Source organism: Odocoileus virginianus, chromosome 26 (assembly GCF_023699985.2).
Source record: "Odocoileus virginianus isolate 20LAN1187 ecotype Illinois chromosome 26, Ovbor_1.2, whole genome shotgun sequence".
In the NCBI taxonomy this organism is placed as follows: Eukaryota; Metazoa; Chordata; class Mammalia; order Artiodactyla; family Cervidae; genus Odocoileus; species Odocoileus virginianus.
The window spans coordinates 22,384,927-22,406,125 of NC_069699.1; the positions used below are offsets into that span (position 1 = coordinate 22,384,927).

General features: G+C 37.4%; 1 long non-coding RNA gene across 1 annotated transcript; it reads right to left on the bottom strand.

Annotated features, from left to right (window-relative positions):
- Nucleotides 1-7,784: 7,784 nt before the first annotated feature.
- Nucleotides 7,785-19,274, bottom strand: LOC139031298 (uncharacterized). Its single transcript, XR_011483783.1, has 2 exons — nucleotides 19,164-19,274; nucleotides 7,785-8,075 (listed from the first exon to the last, which is right to left on the bottom strand). It is a non-coding gene; the product is annotated as an uncharacterized lncRNA (long non-coding RNA).
- Nucleotides 19,275-21,199: the final 1,925 nt, after the last annotated feature.

Below are 21,199 nucleotides of genomic sequence, written 5' to 3' on the forward strand. Positions count from 1 at the left end.
CCAGGATTACAGAAAGATCCAAGGATTAGCCCAAACTCTTTCAGAAAGACTCAGATGTGATTTTAAAATGGGAGTGGGATGGTGGAGAATTTTATATCATTGATCTCTTTAAAGGATAGGTACTCTTCTTGCATTTTATGGTTTTTGCATCTACACTAAAGAGTTTTCAAAGAATTCTCTTACACTTACTTTCGACTTACTTACTCTTCTACTTTCAAAGAATTCTACTGGTAAGTAGAACTTTCCAAGGAGCCTAAAGTTCTAAGCTGAAATCACTAGGTCTCATTGACTTTTCATTTGTTCTTTTAACTCCAAAAGAGCAATAAAGAGAAAAATGAGCACAAGAAATGAACATGTCACTGTCCTTAGAATATGTCAGGCTGCTCAATTTCTTGCATAATATGAATTTATGATTGGTATTATTTATGATTTGTGATTATTTAGGAACAATTTGTTGCGAAAAATACTGGTTCTCGATTGCCTGAAGAGTTGAATCACATGGGAAGATTTTCAAGTGCATGATGCTCAGGCCACACTCACGACTTAACAAAATCAGATTCCCTGAATGTGGACCCCAGGCATCATTGCTTTTAAAACCCCTCTGGAAGATTTCAACATGTAGTCAAGGAGATGAGGGGACATACTGTTGAAAGGAGATGACATAGCATCAACTTTTAAGTCTCTTACATACTGACAGTGTTGGGGTTTCCCTGGCAGTCCAGTGTCTAAGACTTCACCTTCCAATGCAGGGCATATGGGTTCGATCCTTGCTCCTGTTGGTGAGCTACAATTCCATATGCCTCATAGCCAAAAAACATAAAATAGAAGCAATATTGTAACAAATTCAATAAAGACTTTAAAAAAATGGTCCACGTAGAAAAGACTCTTGAAAAAATGACAGTATTAGACACTCTGCAAACTAAGCACTTTACATGAATTATTTACTTTAATCCTTCAAAAGAAGCCTATAAGATAAATATTTATTATTATCTCCATTTTAGAGATTACAAACAGAGGCTGGGAAAAAATGAAAGAATCCATCTAAGTCTACATATTAGTGTGACCTGGGGGTAAGAACCCTTGTCTTGTCTCTCAGTATTGCACACTATCCCTCTGTAGTTCATGGGAGCCATGAATTTCGAACAACAATCTAGGCGATCACAAATGATAATCATCTTAATCTCTCTGGCTGTGTGTGTGTGCTCAGTTGCTCAGTTGTGTCCGACTCTTTGAGGCCTCATGGACTGTAGCCTCCCAGGCTCCTTTATCCATGGAATTTTTCAGGCAAGAATACTGAAATGAGTTGCTGTTTCCTCCTCCAGGGAATCTTCCCTACGCAGGAATTGAACCTGAGTCTCCTGTGTCTCTTGGATTGGCAGGTGGACTCCTTACCACTCTGCCACCTGATCTCTGCCTCTGATCTCCCTTGGTGCTTCTCTAATTAAGCAGAATACTTCTGTGTTCACATTGCAGCTATTACAGTCATGCATGTAGAATATGAATACTACTGAAATCTCAATTTTTCCTGAAATTCAGTGTATCTTATGAAAAGCCTTAGAATATGCTTATAAAATTTGTCAATACTCAGAGATTCCAGATGAAATATTGTCTGCTCAAGTAGCATTTTAATAATGTAATGGTTCCACATATATGCATTAATATATAATATTTGTTTTTCACTTTCTGATTTATTCATGCTGTATGACAGTCTCTAGGTCCATCCATGTCTCTGCAAATGGTACAATGTGAAATCTAGAAAAATGATACAGATGAACCTGTTTGCAAAGTAGAAATAGAAACACAGATATGGAGAACAATTGTACGGTAGAAGGGGAGGTGGGATGAATTGGGAGATTGGGATTTACATACTTCCCTGGTGGCTCAGAGGTTAAAGTGTCTGCCTGCAATGCGGGAGACCTGAGTTCGTATCCCTGGGTCGGGAAGATCCCCTGGAGAGGGAAATGACAACCCACTCCAGTATTCTTGCCTGGAGAATCCCATGGACAGAGGAGCCTGGTGGGCTACAGTCCATGGGGTCCAAGGTGTTGGACACGACTGAGCGACTTCACTTTCACTTTCATGTATAAAATAGATAACCAATGAGAACTTACTATTTAGTAGAGACCTCTACTCAGTGCTCTGTGGGGACCTAAATGGGAAGGAAATCCAAAAACAGAGGGCATGTATGTGTACATGTAGCTGACTCACTGTGCTGTCCAGCGGAAACTAACACAACATTGCAAAGTTCAGTTCAGTTCAGTTGCTCGGTCGTGTCCGACTCTTTGCGACCCCATGGACTGCAGCACGCCAGGCCTCCCTGTCCATCACCAACTCCCAGAGTTTACTCAAACTCATGTCCATTAAGTCAGTGATGATATCCAACCATCTCATCCTCTGTCGTCCCCTTCTCCTCCCACCTTCAATCTTTCCTAGCATCAGGATCTTTTCAAATGAGTCAGTTCTTCGCATCAGGTGGCCCAAAGTGTTGGTATATCCCAATAAAATTTTTTAAAAGTAAGGTTACTGAGTTTATTTTCTTGGGCTCCAAAATCACTGCAGATAGTGACTGCAGCCACAAAATTAAAAGATGCGTGCTCCTTGGAAGAAAAGCTATGACAAACCTAGACAGCATATTAAAAAGCAGAGATATCACTTTGCTGGTAAAGCTATGGTTTTTCCAGTAGTCATGTATGGATGTGAGAGTTGGACTATAAAGAAGGCTGAATGTCAAAGAATTTATGCTTTTGAGCTGTGGTGTTGGAGAAGACTCTTGAGAGTCCTTTGGACTGCAAGGAGATCAAACCAGTCAATCCTAAAGGAAATCAGTCCTGAATATTCATTGGAAGGACTGATGCTGAAGCTCCAATATTTTGACCACCTGATGTGAGAGCTGACTCATTGGAAAAGACCTTGATGCTGGGAAAGATTGAAGGCAGGAGGAAAAGGGACAACAGAGGATGAAGTGGTTGGATGGTATCCCTGACTCAATGGACATGAGTTTGAGCAAGCTCTGGGAGATGGTGAAGGACAGGGAAGCCTGGTATGCTGCAGTCCATAGGGTTGCAAAGAGTCGGACATGACTGAGTGACTGAACAACAATTGAGTTTACATGATCTCAGTTTACACCACTGATGATTTTATTATCTTCCTTCTCCCCAACCCTATACATAAATTCTTTCTTTAGACCTTGCTGAAACATAGGGTTTAAAAGATAAGCATTGCACAATGTCAAAGGAGTTTTTATTGAAGCGTAGTTGATTTACATTACTGTGTTAGTTTCAGAAGTAGAGCAAAGTAGTTCAGTTACATATATGTATATTTTTCAGATTATTTTCCTTTATTGCTTATTTAGCTTATTACAAGATATTGAATATATTTTCCTGTGCTATATAGTAAATCCTTGTTGCTTATCTATTTTATGTGTAGTAGTTGGTATCTATTAATTCCATTCTCCTAATTTATCCCTACCCCTTTCTTTGCCTTTTGGTAACCACATGTTTGTTTTTTCATGCCTATAGGTCTGTTTTTCTGTTTTGTATATAGATTCATTTGTATTAGGTTTTAGATTCCACATATAATTGATATCATAATATTTGTCATTTTCTCTCTGACGTAACTTCACTTAGTATTATATTCTCTGTTGCTGCTGCTGCTAAGTCACTTCAGTCATGTCTGACTCTGTGTGACCCCATAGACATCAGCCCACCAGGCTTCCCCGTCTCTGGGATTCTCCAGGCAAGATCACTGGAGTGGGTTGCCATTTCCTTCTCCAATGAGTGGAAGTGAAAAGTGAAAGTGAAGTCGCTTAGTCGTGTCCGACTCTTAGTGATCCCATGGACTGCAGCCTACCAGGCTCCTCTGTCCACGGGATTTTCCAGGCAAGAGTACTGGAGTGGGGTGCCATTATATTCTCTAGGTCCATCCATATTGCTGCAAATGGCATCATATCACACTTCTATGGCTGAGTAATATTCCAGTTTGTGTGTGTGTGTGTGTGTGTGTGTGCGCGCGACATTTCCTTAAACTTATCATCTGTTGATGAGCACTTGGGTTGTATCCATGTCTTGGCTATTGTAAATAATGCTGCTGTAAACATTGGGGTGCATATATCTTTTAGAATTAGAGTTTTCATCTCAAAGCAACTTCTTTATGGTAATGACAATTAGAAAGGAATTCTAGAAGATCGATGTGAACCAATAAAAGTGCATCTACAATGCTAATTGTTCACCCTGAAAGAGGACTAAAGAAGAATTTCATTATTAATCTTGAAATGTTAGCAATTTTGAAATACCTTGAAATTTCCAGTTTTGTGAAATTTCTGTAATAAAAAAATCATACTATTTTTGAAAGTGTTAACGACGTAAGTGACCTCTTTTAAAACTCTGAGCACTTTTAGCTTTTGGCTGTCCACCCTAGTGTCCTCCAGTGTCCTGTGTACATTTTAGAGTATACTTTTTCCAGTCAATTTGGTCTTCAGTGTGATTAACTGACTTTTGTTATAAAAACTACAGCAAATCTCTGCCATCCGTCTATTAAAAGACTTAAAAACAGAGAGAGATTCCAGAAGTGAACACATTTAGCCGGTGATAGTTTCTCCTGCTGTTTAACTACTGTTAACATTACCTCAGCTCCAGGGCCGCATGGCAGCTAATTGCCTAATTTTAATTTACGCACCTGTTTATTCACCAACTCCATGGTGATGCAGAGGGGAAGACAGGTATGATGACTAGAAATGTGCCAGCAGTACATTTTCCCTTTTGGCTTACTCTCCTGCTTTTCTTTCCTGCTGTTAGCTACTTTCATTATCAACCTGGATCTCAGGCCATCCCACTTAGCAGACATTCACTTAACATTTGGCCCTTTGCTTGATTCAGGATTGGCCGGATGGGCTCAACTGTGGGAAATTATGGCCAAGACATGAATCAAAGTTGATTTTCAGCTACTTAAAACAAAAACCTCAATCATGCTACCTGTTGAGATTTTCTCACCTTGAAAATAGGGTTTCTCCACCACTACATGGACAGCATATTAAAAAGCAGTGACATTACTTTGCCAACAAAGGTCCATCTAGTCAAGGCTATGGTTTTTCCAGTAGTCATGTATGGATGTGAGAGTTGGACTATAAAGAAAGTTGAGTGCTGAAGAATTGATGGTTTTGAACTGTAGTGTTGGAGAAGACTCTTGAGAGTCCCTTGGACTGCAAGAAGATCCAACCAGTCCATCCTAAAGGAAATCAGTCCTGAATGTTCATTGGAAGGACTGATATTGAAGTTGAAACTCCAGTACTTTGGCCACCTGATGCAAAGAGCTGACTCATTGGAAAAGACCCTGATGCTGGGAAAGATTGAAGGCAGGAGGAGAAGGGATGACAGAGGACGAGGTGGTTGGATGGCATCACCGACTCAACGGACATGAGTTTGGGTAAACTCAGGGAGTTGTTGATGGACAGGGAGGCCTGGTGTGCTGCGGTCCATGGGATCACAAAGAGTTGGACACAACTGAGCGACTGAACTGACTGGCCACTACATTATACACCTTGTGCCATAGGGTTCTGCTGAGTGTCCCAGCCTTTTTTCTGGGACTGAGTAGAAGCTGCTGAGAGGCGAGAAAGGCAATGCATTAATCCCACAGTCAAGAGACAGATGAATAAATGAAACCCCGGCTAATTTCCTAAGGATAAAAGAGAAATGAGGTCTCTGGGAGTGTGAAAGTGAGCACACAAGTCCACCTGGGCTACATTCCCCACAGTCTCAGAACACAGGTTAGCCAGAGACCCATGACATGCATGATATGTACATTTGTACAGGACCCACACTCAGAAAGGTCCTGCACTTGGTTTAATGCCTGCTGGAGCCACCTTAAGATTCTTATTAATTTTTAAAATTTTATTATTGGAGTGTAATTGGTTTACAATGTCGTGCTAGTTTCTTTTGTACAGCAAAGTGAATCAGCTAGAAATGTACATGTATCCCCTCCTCTTGAGCCTCCCTCCCACCCATTCCCTTCGCCCAGCCCTCTAGGTCATCACAAAGCACTGAGCTGAGCCTTGTGCTATGCAACAGCTTCCCACTAGCTATCTATTATTTTTGAACAAGCACTTTTGCTTTTTCGATTAGCCCTTGGCTCCACAAATTATGTAGCTAAATACAAAGCATGCTAAAATATCTCCAGAATGATTTTAAAAATCGGTGCCAGTTCACTCAGGTTTCCACACTGTTAGACCTTGTGTGGTGGAGGGAACAGATGGCACCTGGAGGTGAAAAGACAATAAAAACAGAAACAAAGACTTCCTTGCTAGCACTGACTTATGGAGTTTTATGCTTACATTGGACTTCTGTGAGTTGAATGGTGGTATTATCTAGTGCAACACCACAAATGCATCAACCTTGAAGTTATTTCAGTAGAGATTTAGAAACTGAATAATGTTGAACAGTGTATTGTCCGCTGAGAGGAGGCATGCCCTGCCATGCTCTCCTAATTTTTAAAATATGCCCAGACTCCATCAGATTCTCTCAGACTCTCCCAGGACCCTCTCTCCAATGACCCAATGCTCCTGCAGTAATTTCAGAACTTCCAGATCCCATTTTCTTCCTCACTGATTCCCTCAGGTTCCCGAAGACACATTCAAAACCCCTCAGTCCCCTTTAGTCCTTCCTCAGAGGACCTCAGCTTCCCACAGGTTATGCTAAGATTCCTAAAGATCTGAAAAATTCCCTCAGTCTTCTCTGGACTCCTAGGCTTCTCTAGTCCCTCAGCATCTCCTGCCCAAAGGCATTCCCTTCCTGAACAAGCCTTGGGAGGATTTCACCCCAGGTGAGGAGCCCTCGGTAGGTAACAAAATCCTCTAGCTTGTTACCAAGAGGAATTACTGCTGGAGGCCTCTTACTGCCTCCAAAAATTGCTGAGGGAGAAAAGGTCACTATTCCTTAGTGTCTCTTTGGTCCTGGGCTGTGGAAAGCAAAAGGTTAAGCAGCTGCTGAGTACTTGTGTGTTCTCAGAGGCCCTGTGGACTCAATGTTGGGGTGTGTGTTTTTTCTGACTCTGAAAAATTCATTTCCGTCAAGGAGTTAGAGCCAGAAAGGACTTTGATCAGAAAATCTTTTTTAGATTTTTGAGATTTCCTCCCAACATTTTGTCAATTAGGGGTATGTTAATATGTCAAAAGTAAACATTTAAACGGCACTTTGTCTTTTGTGACTCAATTTTGTCATTTCTTCATTCATAAACATCTACTTAGAATCTCAAAGCACAGAATTTTGGGGCCCTTCTTCACCTCTGAGTGACGCCACCAGCAAATTCCAGGGCTTAATTACCTCCGATTCACCCTCAAAAGGGCCAGTTTCTATAGGTCTACTCACTTGTCCATTATTCCTTTCAACAGAGATGTTCTGAGAGTACAGAGTTAGCAGCAGTAAGAAGGACTAGCAAGTGTGCCAGCGCTGTCACATGGATGGCCTGGTGCTTGAGATATACAGTAACGGCGCACTTGTGTTATCTTTCACTGAAAGGGGCATGCACAGTTCAGTGAGAACATTTAGAAGGGAAAGTCAACCTAAATTGGGGGCATTTGTCTCACTAGAGAAAGAGATGCTGAATCTGAGGTTCGAAGCCTGGGAAGGAAGTCTCCCATGGAGCTGAGTGGGATTGTCACAGGAGAGGGAGAAGGCAGCAGAAGATTCAGACTCCAGAAAGAACATAGCACCTTCATAAAACACATTATTTCTTATGTCTGGACCTTGGATATTGGTTGATAGGTTAGAACAAAACAAAAAAATGGCATGGGGTCTTTTTTGTCAGCTTTATGTAAGGGCAATGGGAAGAATATCAAGCACACTGCATTTTAAACCAGGGATAGAAAACATTCTCAACTCTTAAGGGACCAACTCTGAACTCAGTGTTATAATTGTAAAGATGATCAACTATAAAATAGTACAGTGGACTATTTTACTCAATAATTTTCCAAGTTGTACCACATGCCTGCTCTGGGGCAGGGGCAGTGCTAAACGGGGATGACAACAGTGAACAACGGTTCTGTCTCCGTCCTTGTGTTGTCGCAATGCAGGTAGCTTCTGGACCTAGCAGAAATAGAAGAAAAACGAAGCTCTCTCAATGTCTTGGTGCTAATTGCCCCAGCTGGCTGTCAGTAGCCAATTTAGCTATTCTGTATTGCACAGATCAATGGGAACCAGGGGACCCTGTGCCTTAGTTACCAAAGCTCAGAATAAAGCAAAGGACAAATGGCATTCCCTGCTGCCTTTTTCATTCTGGAGAAAAATTTCCAGTGCTGAAGAACAGCTAAATGCTTCCCTTTGTGTTTGTCTGATTGTGGACAGCAGTAACCAGAGCTGTGAAATCAAGTCACAGAGAAACAGATAGGCTCACCAGTGAACTAACAAAATATTCACAATGGGTGCAGATGACATAGCACATTTTCAGCTTTAACTGAAATCTTTACATTTCACCCAATAGGAGGTCTTATCTATTCCCTGAAGTGTTCTGTCTCTTATTTCCTTTGATTTGACTTTGGAACTCAACTTCGGTGCAAGATCCATGCTACTTTCTGAATTTTCTCAGAAGATACTTCTGGGGTTACCAGAAAAACAGAACCAACAGATATATTGCAAACCAACAGTTCTACACTTGTATGGATTTCCACTTTTGTTGTAATATTCATAGAAATCACCAACTTTAAGAGATCTCTACTTATCTAATATTGAGAAAATAATTCCAGGCATATGCAGTATAATGATACATGATGTAATATCAGAGCCCTGGATTTCAAAGAAACCTTTTCAGACTTTTAAAAGAGAGAAAAATCATTACATGAATATGTAAATAGTTACTGAATCAAAAATACAAAAGAGTTTTAAAATTCTGAGTTTCAAAATGCTATTTTATTATGCTTTGGTGATTCCCCCAGAGCAGTCTGAATATGTGTCTAAGCACCTGCATTTGTGTATGTGAGAGTGTGTGTGTTCTGAGTACAACCGTTTTTCAAATTCCAAAGTACTCAGCCTTTTCATTCTAAGCACTGAGAACAGTGGGGGAAATTGTCTGACAAATTGAAGGAGAAATTTATTTCTTCTAAAAAAAAAAAGATTACTATCTTTATACACAGAGTATATAAACTTGGATTTCAAAAACAAATTATCCACAATTTTCTCTGCTTGAGTTACCAGGATATTGTGACAGGGGAAAAAATTAAATTGGATCTTACTGCTATTTATTAACATTCCAGATATTGAGGGAAGCACATTTTCATTCGAACCTTACTGCTCTGTCTTGATCTTCTAGGGAGTGAACTTAATGTTGTGTTGATAAAGGGCTTAAGTTTTCCATTTATTAAGCTGCATTTTTCCTATACAGCAGACACATCATTATTTCAAGGAATGATTCTTTTAATAATAAATAATACAATGATATTACTAATAATTGATATTGACTTCTATAAAGTAACTAATCATTTTAATTCTAATGTATCATCTCAGTCGCCCAAAGTATTGAATCTTAGTTTCTGTAAAATAGAATTTTTTAAAAATATCTACTCCGAGAACATTTATATACATGTCATAGTCCAGAGAAGTCAATTCTTCAAAAGCCATATATAAAAATACCAGCTGTTAATTATTATAAGTTAGATTCTTCTCACTAAAATGTTCTATCCTTTGTTTTATTATGTCTCTTTAATAAAGACCTTTGTTAAGAGAGTGTTTTCATATTGTTTATGGCTTTAACAAAAATGATTTCATAACCTACAAATATAAATTATTTTCTGTCTCTCTCTTTTTATATCTGCTTTTTATTCCTGTACTTTTTATCTTGTGTTGGAGTGTAGCCAATTAACAATGTTGTGGTAGTCTCAAGCGGACAGCAAAGGGACTCAGCCGGACACATACACGTGTCCATTCTCTCCCAGACTCCCTTCCCATCCGTCTGCCATGTGACAGTGAACTGAGTTCCCTGTGCTATACCGTGGTATCTGCTCTTTTTTTGTCTAGTGTGGCCATTTGTCGTATAGAAAGACATGCAGCTGTTAATAGTTTATTTCATTGAGTTTTGATAAGTAGATATACGTGGATTTACCGTCACTGAAATCGAGATACACAGCATCTTCATTATTCCACAAAGTTTGTTGATGATCCTTATTTGTCAGTCCTGCCACCTGCTGAGTTAACCTATAACCTAGCTTCCATTACTGTAGATTGATTTAGCTTATTCTTTAAATGCTCATATGTGGAATCATAGTGTATATACTCCTTTGTGTCTGGGTACTTTTTCTCAGTATAGTGTTTAAAAAATTAATCCATATTTCATGATTGTAGCTGAGGAATTTGTTCCTTTTATTCCTGGGTAGCATCCCATTTTATGAATACAGAGCAATATTAATATATTGTATTCGTGGAAATTAGGGATGTTTCAAACAGGGGCTCTTATAAATAATCTTCATCAACATTCTTGTACATATGCTTTCAATTTTCTTGGTTATTATTGGATCATAAGGTATTTTGTTTTTAACTATTTTAGAAACTGCCAAATGGTTTTCTAATTTGGCTGTATCATCTTACATTCCACCTTCCTTCCTTACCTAAGAGGATCAGTTCTCCACATCCTTGTCAGTTCTTGTATGTCAAACTTTTTACTGTTAACCATTGTAGTGGATATGAAGCAACACCTCCTTTTAGTTTTAATTTATCTATTATAGCTAGTATTGCCAAGCGTCATATGAAGTGCTCATTGAGAGCACATAATCTTCTATAAAATATTTATTCACAAGTGGTTTTACTACTTTTTAAACTGGATTATTTTCTTATTATGACTGGTCTGTATCCTGGATAATAGTCCTTTGTCAGATAACTATTAGAGACATTTTCCACAGTTCAGGGTTTGCTCATTTGTTTTGTTATCTGAAACATGAGCAAAGATTTTTATTTGGAAAAAGTCTGATTTATCAACTCTTTTTCATTATTATAGTTTAAACAATTTTTCAAAAATATTTGCTGTATGACAATTATAAAGATGTTCTCTATTTTCCTATAGAAGATTTATAGATTTAGCTTTTATATTTAGCTCTATGATAAATCTAAAATTTTTTCTGCATGGTGTAAAGTAACAGTCAACTTTTGCATCAACTGCTGAAAAAAATCTTTATTAATCTGTAGAATTCCAGTAACATATTAATATCAATTTACCATTTTGTGTGTTTACTTCAGTACTCTTAATTATGTATCCTTGATTTTTTGTTTATCCTTATATTAACACCACTCTCTCCAATTATTGTAGATTCAGAGTGAATAATGAAATCAGCTATAATAAGTCCTTCAAGCTTGTAATGTTTTTTCAAGATTGCTTCTACATTCTGGCCTTGAATTTTCATGTAATTGTTATTATAAGCTCATTCATGTCTAAAGCCTTCTGGGGATTTTATTGGGCTATCTTGATATTGTAAATCAACTTGAGGAGAATCAGTATCTTAATATTGAATCTTCAAACTCAAGTCCTGTAAAATCTGTATTTGTTTTGTCTATCAGTAATATTTTACATATTTTCACATAATATTTTCTATATATTTGCCTTCTTGCATGTTTCATTATATTTATTCTCAGAATTTTTGTTTCTTTTTTGATGCTATTATAAGTAAATGGTGTTTTGAAAATTTTATTTTCTGATTGTTTGTTGACTGTGTGTGTGTGTATTTTACTGACTTTGTATTCTGTACCCATGCCAAAATTACTTACTAGTTCAGTTAGTTTCTTTCTAAATTCCTTTGGATTTTTAAATGTACACAATCATGTTATCTTCTTTCCATATTTATAGTTTTTATTTCTTTATCCTCTTTGTTATATTAACCAGGACCTCCATCATGGTGTTGAGTAGATGTTTCTGAGAAAACTTATGCATTTATTTATTTGATTCTTGATCTTTTTAGGAAAAAAATGACTTTAAAATTGTCTATGATGTTAGATTTAGAATATTTGCAGATGTGTGCATGCTAAGTCACTTCAGACTCTTTGAATCCCTGTGGACTGTAGCCTGCCAGGCTCCTCTGTCCATGACAGGAATAGACAGGCAAGCATACTGGAGTGGATTGTCACCCCCTCCTCCAAGGGATCTTCTTGATGCAGGGATTGAACCTGCATCTCTTGTGGCTCCTGCATTGGCAGGCAGGTTCTTTAACATGAGCACAACTGGGGGAGTCCATTTGCAGGTGCACTATATCCTAAGGATGCTCTATTTCTTGTTTGCTGAATATTTTTATTTAGTGTGAAGAGGTATTGAATTTCATCAGTTGCTTTTCTGCATCCATTGTAATGAGAATCTTTTCTCCTTTACCCTGTTAATGGGATGATTTCCACTGACTGACTTTTTAATACTAATTCAATTCTTCATTCCTCAGTTATAGTGTATTGTCCAATGTATGTATCACGAGACTTGGTATGTTTATATTTTAAAAGATTTTTGTGTCTATGTTCATGAGTTGTATTGGATTTTTCTTTTAACATCTATATATGTTATTATAGTATGCAAAATATTTGCATATATTTATAAATGTTAGATATTATCTATACATTATTATATTAATTATATGTAAATATAAATTATTTTATATATACATTTCCTTTAATCCTTTATTGTTAGGTATAATGCCCTTATCAAATGAGTGAGGGAGTTTTACTTTTACTCTTATTGTCTGAATAAAGTTACAATTGGTATTATGTCTTCTGTAAGTAGTTGATGAATTCACCAGTGGAGACATCTGGACTCACAGGAAAAAAAGAAGTGAAAAGTAAGCAAATGGAGTGACAGGAAGGATAATAACCAGAGAAGTTCAGGAGTTCAGAATTAAGGTCTTAGTTGCAGAAAGTCGGGGCAATCTCAAATCTCAAAATAACTTTCCATTCATTTTTTAAAATTATGTGTCACTTTGCTCAATATCTACCTTTCAGGGAAAACAAGTATGATCACCCATGTTTGGGTCGTGTGATACTCTTTTCCCAAACTTTAGGATCAGGAAGCTAGTGACAAATTGGTATCCCCAAAAGGAATACATTAAAAGATGGAAGGTCAATTAGCCAAATAAATTAAAACACTCTTACAAGGAGAAGTGGATGAAAGAGAGAGAGAGATATGGTCTTTTCCAAAAGCAGCTTTTGATGAGGGGTTGTTTTTGGTCCCTGAAGAAGGTATACTGGCAATAGCTGTATATCTTGAAAAAATAAGCTCCTCTTAACAATCTGTAATTTTTTTTAAACCTCAAAGGAACCTACAAGAGTTTTAATTGCTTGAGTTACTGGAGTTAATCCTCCAATCACTTTCTGGCTATTGTTGGAAATAATAATCTTCATTAATGCAATGACACAGAACACTAATCTTCTAATTCACAGTATGAGATACAAGGAAAGCATCAAGATAGTTACTCAGTAGAGAAAAAAGAAAAAAAATCTCCTGAGAGTTTAATACCTTATAGCAAAGATGAACCTCACTCATTAAGATACTTAATTTTCAAAATATGCATTGATGCTAATCTTTAAAAAAATCTTACACACTAAATGGAATTTTTAACTCTCCTTCTTAGTTCTTTCTCTCTGGGACTGTAAATTAACTTTTCCACCCAGAAACAGAACAGAGACATTTATATTCTTAGGCAATTTGTGTTGTTCAGCTTTATATGAAATGCAAATTAATGGCCCTTGTATGATGAATAAAAAAAACTGATGATAATTAGAAAGGCAGTTGGTGATGTCAGCAAAGAGTGTTCTGATGTTGGAATGTAAATGTTTGAAGCTCAGATGTTACAGAAGTCATAGACTTAACTAGCCCTCAGTCCAGAATTCAGAGAAAATTCTCTCTAGCTGAGATAAAATGCTTATTGTGGGCAAACACTGATGAATAAATCAATAGTTAATGTCCCAGGATCATAGAATTTATGAGTGAAAGTGGGTCCGAGTGATCATTCTAGGTTAAACCTTTCATATTATCAATGAGAAAATAGGTACTATAGTATTAAATGATTTTTCCATTTTATTCCATTAGCTACTGGGTTGAGAACCATGAATTTTAGATTCTCTTCAGTATTCTTCCAACTCTACCTCTGTATGGATAATTAATTAAATAATATCCATTGAATGTTTTCAACATGATAGGCAATGTGCTGAATGGTTTATGTGAATCCCTAAGCTTGTCTTCCTATTAACTCTAGGAGGTGGAAGTCCTACTTCCACCCAAAGGCAATTCTTTTCTCAGGGCTTTGAATCCACCACAAAGTGTCTCTTTCTCATTCCAGCTGACATAGCTCTCTTTTTTTATTTTGGCCTGTGAATGACTTCCGAGAGACTGTTGTCTGTCTGAGGATGTCATATGAGAATAGCATTCTGTTCTATCCTTTTATGGGAGGATTCCTCTTTCTACCAGCCAGAGTGTCAGCTTCCTGAGGAAGGTTATTATACCTCTTGTGCTCTCCCTGATGTGATTTGCAAATGTCTCTTGTGTAGTTCATTTAGAAGTTAGCACTGATCAGAAAGCCAGTCAAGTTAATACCTTTCACATATTTCATATTTGGTTTAATGTGAGAGGGGTTGACCTCCCGATCAACCTCCCGTTATTCCCCAGCATTCTTTCCAAGGACAAGGAACAGACAAATCGAGGAACTTGAGGTGGTGTGGGATGAGGGAAGTGGCTTCCTAGTGATAATCAATGATAATAATAAAAATAAAATATAGTGTAATGGTATGATTAAAAAAAAAAAATTCTAGATATCTGGGTTATGTTGTACAAATCTCTTAAACCCTATTACCTATTTCCTCCTACATGGACTGGGAAAGACCAGATTCTTAACTCTAGTTTTTGTCTTACCACCAATTGTTTGTCACCGTGAAGAATTTACTTATATCACTAAATTTTTTTTTGTTTTTAGATGAGAAATGAGAACAATTGAATTCAGTCTAGTATAGCTTTTTCTGTACTGTCTGCCTCCACAAATCCAACCAGACGGTACACTGAATGGCAGTCCTGGAATCATGGTATGCTTTTAAATTTTTCTCTGTACCTTCACACCTGATCCTGCACTGCTTCCAACCCCACTAGCTAATCATCACTGCTCTTTTTTTTTTCATCTTGAAACACAAAGTTGAGGCAAGTTCAGTGGTCACTGGCATGGAGCTGAAATTTTACAGGAGAAGTGATTATGTTGCAGGATATTATTTGAACTTTAGATATGAAAGCTAGCATTTAAGTAGCATTTCTTTAGCAGCCATGTACTCTCATTTAATCTGTAAAATCTCCTCTGAATTGAAGCTTCTTTCAAATATCACCTTTAGATGAACTTGTGATAATCAGCACTTCATAAGAATAAGTGGCTTACCATGTGAACTTATCATATTATACATCCTAGACCCATCAGGGAGATATAATTTGCCAAGTAGATAGGGGTTCTGTTTCCAGTATAATTAAAAGCCCTTTCATTATTTTAATATATCAGAGCACAGTGATCTCAGAACACAATGCAAATCTGAATCATTCTTCATGCAGTGATTTGAACTGTGACAAGACATATCTCTGTCCCATCTCTCTCCCATTATATAGAATTATACAAATTTTAATGTCTTTTTTTTTTCTTTCTCTGTGATATTTAGAAAAAAATTATGCTTGGACTTAAGTTTTGAAACTTTAAACTCATTAGACACATGAACATTTGAACAATAAGACATTTGGTAAGCAAAGATGCTGCTAGCCAGGAAATCACCATGGAAAACACCAAAGACATGGGATATGAAGATGATCAACTTCAACTTTAATTTTGTCTCAAGGTTGTGGCATTTTGGTTCATTGATTCATATGTTGAAGTGTCTTTTAGAGGAAATACTTTCAGAGACAAAGTAGAATCTCCCAAGATTCATTATAGAGTAAAATTTGGAACAAGTCAGACTCAAGTTCTTCAAGTAAAACAAGATAACAAACAAAATATCCCAAGGAATCATAAATCCTTGCTAAAGCATAGCCGTATAGAACTTGGAATCTGAACCACTAGGTATACCCCAAATAAACTCTTATCATAAGACTGTGGTGATTCCTTCATTTCAGGTGTTGTATTATGGCAATCTAACATGTAATGAATTATCAGAGTCCTCTCTACTCATTGAACAGTAGTTCATGCTTAATGTAAGCTCTAAGTTAAATTCAGCTATAGAACATTTCGTGTTCTATATCTATTTTGTGTTTAAAGTAAATGAAACTTATAATTGGGGCAATAAATTTAAAGTTTAGAAATGAGTTATACCTTAAGAAATATAGTGAGTCCCTTTTAAAAACTGAGAAGTTGGCAAATGGAATATAACTGATGACTGACTAAGAACATAACTGAGCTGGAAGGGACCTTGAAAAATCATCTGGTCCATCTGGAAGTCTTTAATTTGCCCTCCAGTAGCTAAATGTCTCAGGCTTCTAGAACAGATAGATGCCTGTTCCTTCTCAAAGTTCTCCAGGGAAGGAGTCTCAACAACTTAATTTGATAATCCGTGCCAGGATTTTATCACCTTGACAGTCTAGAGGTTCTTCTTTATATCCCATAGAAATCTCTCTTGTAGCCTGTTTTCTCTAGGTAGATTTTCAGTGAACAGAAAAACATAAAATGTTCTGTGCCCTTCTCAGAAACATCGCTCACATACCCAAGTTGTTGCATCTTAACAGTGTCTCCTCTGGGCTAAATTACAACTGTCCGCTCCTGTTTTGAACACACAGGATACATTCTTGGATCCTTTGGAATTACTTTTTCCCTGATCATGAATTTCTGAAATAGGAAGTAGCTTCTACCTGTCATATGTTAAGCTCCAGGGAAAAGAATAACAGCTATGTTTGCACAGTACTGCACAGTACTTTGCAACATCCAAATCATTTCATGTCCTTTTTTTCATTAGATCTACAACATCAACTCTGTTAATTAGGCAGAGAAGGAACTCCTCATTTATATTTTCAGGATTATGTAAACTTAAGTGTTCATGTGGAATAAAATACTAGTAAATAAACCAAACTGAGTATATTGGGCCCTTGATGCATGCTACACACAGCTATCTACTTTGCCATGTTATTTTAGGTGTTTTCACAAGCTATTTCACATGCTCATCAGGGACTATTTGTAGTTAGAAAAATTGATTTTATTGTGTTTATAGTCCATGTTTTTTCCTATGGCCATGTAGCTGGTCAGTAGCAGAGATTGTATTTAAACTCATGTCTCCTCAATTAAGGGCAGAAATATTCCTCCTTCTAAATAACTGCCTCTTCCTTGGCATTTTAATTTTTTTGGTAGCAAGATATAAAATACAATAAAATAAAACATTGTTATGATGATTATATTAGGTAATATTTCAACCAGTGATTAACACAGAACATGTTAGCCTAGGGTTAGGGTAAGTGCTCAATTAATGCTAGTTTTTGTTATTACTATTATCAGCGTTATATGCACAACAGAGAAATAAAACAGCTGAGTTGAAATCATTAAAAGCAATAGAACGTGATCATATCTAAGTTCAATAACTCCACAAAACTTTTTACAAAAAAAATACTTGCTCTGAAATTCATGTTGCTTAGAAAAAACTTCAGGTTGACTTACAAATCTCAAAGTCAACAATGCAATATGACATCTTCCAGAAGTTAGAGAAATTTTGATATTAAGAGTAACCAAAAGTCTGAGTGTAGTGCTGCACATAAGTTAGATAAATTATTATAGTGGACTTTAGATGCAAATGTATACTGCTATGAAATGTCTAATATTTCAAAATAAGTTCTTTGATTTTCTCTCAGAGAAGAGAAGAGTGAATAATTTATTCATCTCTTGACTATGAACATCGCTATGTGATGCTTTTGAATTAAAGACTTCTCACATTTAAGTCCCTTGCTTGTTAAAGTACTCAGTCTAATGCCATAAGAAATTCTTGTCATTAAAGACCTGCAAAGGTATTATTTCTTTCTATTTTTTCAAATGTACAACAAAGCTTGCTTTCTTAGTGTTAAAATAGATGTCATTTGTTTATGATAAAACCACTCAGAGCAGTGAATTAAAGTTTAAGGGTTCTGTATTTTAGGTCAGTTTTACTAATTGGTTGTTTTATAATCAAATCATTTAAATAGTTTTCAGTTCCCTTAGTGCTATGGACTGTTAATGTCCTCCAAATTCATATGTTGAAACCTAACACTAAATGTGATGGTTTTTGGAGATAAGGCCATTAGGACAGTGCTTAGATCATGAAGGCTGGGATATGTGAATGAGGTTCCTGTTCTCTTAAAAAGAAACCTAGAGAGCTTCCTTGCCTCCTCCATTGTGTGAGGACACAGTGAGAAGCCTATGAGGAAGAGGGCTCTCCTGAGACATCAGGTCTCCTGGTGCCTGGACTTTGAACTCAGCTTTCAGAACTGTAAAAAATAAATTTCAACTGTTTATAAGCTATCCAAATGAAAGTATTTGATAGCAGTCCAGTGGACCCAAAACATTTGTCAAACACCAATCCCTACTATTCATTCCATTGTGTGAATTAGATGAGATGTTACAAATGAAAGAACTTTGAATATTAAGGTATTATCCCCACCATATATGGAGTTTCAACAAATACAAAGCACTTTCTTACTGTGTCTTTTATTTACAAGTTCTCTATAGCTTTTAAATGTGCATATTAAATTGATCGATCAGCTCTATACCCCCTTTTTTCTACCCTTTCCTTTGTTCAACATCTTCTCTTTCTCCAAAACTCGTACACAATTTTCAAGTTCTGAGTCAAATGTTGCCTTCTCTGAAGATCCTTACCTTTCCCAGACCGAGACAGTCACTTCCTCAATCTGTGATCTCATCCTGATGTAACAGTTGCCATGCTGGAGTCCAAGTCATGGGCTTAAATATCTGTCTTTTTGTATTTTGTTTACTAGACTGAGTTCATTACACAGATCAAAGTACATTCCCCTCAAATTACATTTGAGCTCCCAAATTATGAGAGCTTCTAAGGAGTTATTATAAGCTCTTACTGCTATGCTGATTAATCTTCAGGAACACACATTTGAGTTATTTACTTCAATCTCACTGTTTCAGTAGAGATTTTGCAAGGGGGATTCATACTCTCCTGAACTGAGTCCACTACCAATCAAAAGAAAGAAGCCAGCAATCCTCCCACCGCCCCACTCACCTCACCTCAAGCCCTGTGCCTGCTCAGGGTTCTTTCTCCCAGTACTTCCCTCGACCCTTCAGATTCACCACCCGATGCTCTTAATCACTAGGCTCCAGCAAGGCTCACGTGGGTTCCAGAGGTTGAGAAGGGCACAGCTTTGATGGTCAGATGGACTTAGATCTGACTTTTGACTGCCAAATGCTTTTGGAAAAACTTTAAACAACGTAACCACTTCAGGTGTTTTCCATATCTAGAAAATGAGGATAAGAACACCAGTATGTTGAGGGGAAAAAAAAGTGGGTGTGTGTTTGTGTGAATGAACCATTTGTAGAGGATACAACTGCGTGACTGAACTGAACTAATACTGTGTTCTGAATAATGCCTTTTATTATTAGTTTTGTCTGTTGCTGCACTAGTTCACCTTCCACATTTCTTGTTCATTTTCCTTCTCAGTAGACTTTTCAATTCTTTAAATAAATAAGACAGAAAACTTGGAGTAAGAGAGACAAATGTGATATCGTATTCCTCAAGGATGAGAGGGTGTGTTACTTTTATGCATTTTTTTTCTTTCTGGCCCACCCAAATGACCATTCCTTCTCTCTAGAATTTCTCTAATTCTATACAGAGTTAATGAACCATTAAAGCTACCTTCCTCTGAGAAACCTTGCTTCTCCTGAAATAGAAAAGTGAAAGTCTGTGACAATGATAACAAATATGGAAAAGATTATGGACCATGTCTCTAAGGAAAATATCCCTTTTATTAGAAACATATTAAGGCAAAGGAAATCAATCTTGTGAGATCATGAAAATCTGGAAGAGTCTAAAGTTGATTTATTTATTTAAGATTTATACCCAGTCTACTTCCATAAAGGATTCAAAGTGGCGGCAGACTGGGCTAAAATCATTTTCTTGTAATATGTCTTAGACTGGAATTAGAAGTTCGTTTTCTAGCAGATGAAGTTAAGCTGATTATAGCAAATGAGCTATTGAAAATCAATACCATAAAACTGTTCCATTAGTACCTGTACAATCATCCCAGGATTATAAGTAATATTTACACTCTCAGACACTGACATTTTCAGGAAATGAGATGCAGAACGTTTGCATGGGGCACAGCCACCTGTGGTTGCTTGGCTTTGATGATTAAAGCGTGTTGCTAATGAGGCCAAGGTCATGGGCTCGCTCTCCCCATAGCCCAGCTATGTCTTTTCTGTTCTGTGCCCGTGAAGGGACTCCTGTTCTTTCAGCAGCTGCTTTTCTATGATGTGCAAGGAGGTCAGCGAAGTTAGAGAGCGCTCTTGGGTGACAACAGATGCGTCCCCACCATTAGAAGGACACCACCAAGCATGCGGCACATTGGCTGTGCCTTTTCTTCGGGCAAGATTGAACACACCAAGAGATGTTCTCTCTTAAGTACACACACACAATGCACTTACAACACAGCCACAGACACATACATACATACGCCTCTCTTTGGGAAAGGGAGGGTAATGCAGAGCAACAATGGCAAGGAGGAAACATTTCAACTTTGCAGTCAGAAGGAGTTAAATCAAGTCCCAGTTTTCACATGTGCAGCAGTAGCAGCAGAGATGGGGAAGTACTGATGACACACTATATGTATAGAACTTGGAAGAGACACGCCAGTGATTTTAAAAAATCAGTATTATTTAGGCATTAGTATGTACCAGGTATTTTAGTAACTTCTTCACACATATTATCTCATTTAATCTTCATAGTTCATTATGGCATGGGTGTCATTGTTATCCTTTTTGTTCATGATGAATCAAGTGAGATTTAGAGATTATAAGTAATTTCCCCAGTTCCACACAATGAGAAGACAGCTAATACGCGAACCTAAGCTGATCTCACTCCAGGGCCCATGTGTTCTTGTGCTGTGCTGTATTCTTGCTGCTTTTCCTAGAACATGAGCTGCTGTGGTTGTTCTAGCCTCTATTAACTGGCCTTTAATAATGTGGTCCATTCTCTAACACAGAAATACAATTTCCTCTCCTGTAGGCTGCCTGTTCCTTTAGCACAAATGCTTCAGTTGGCCT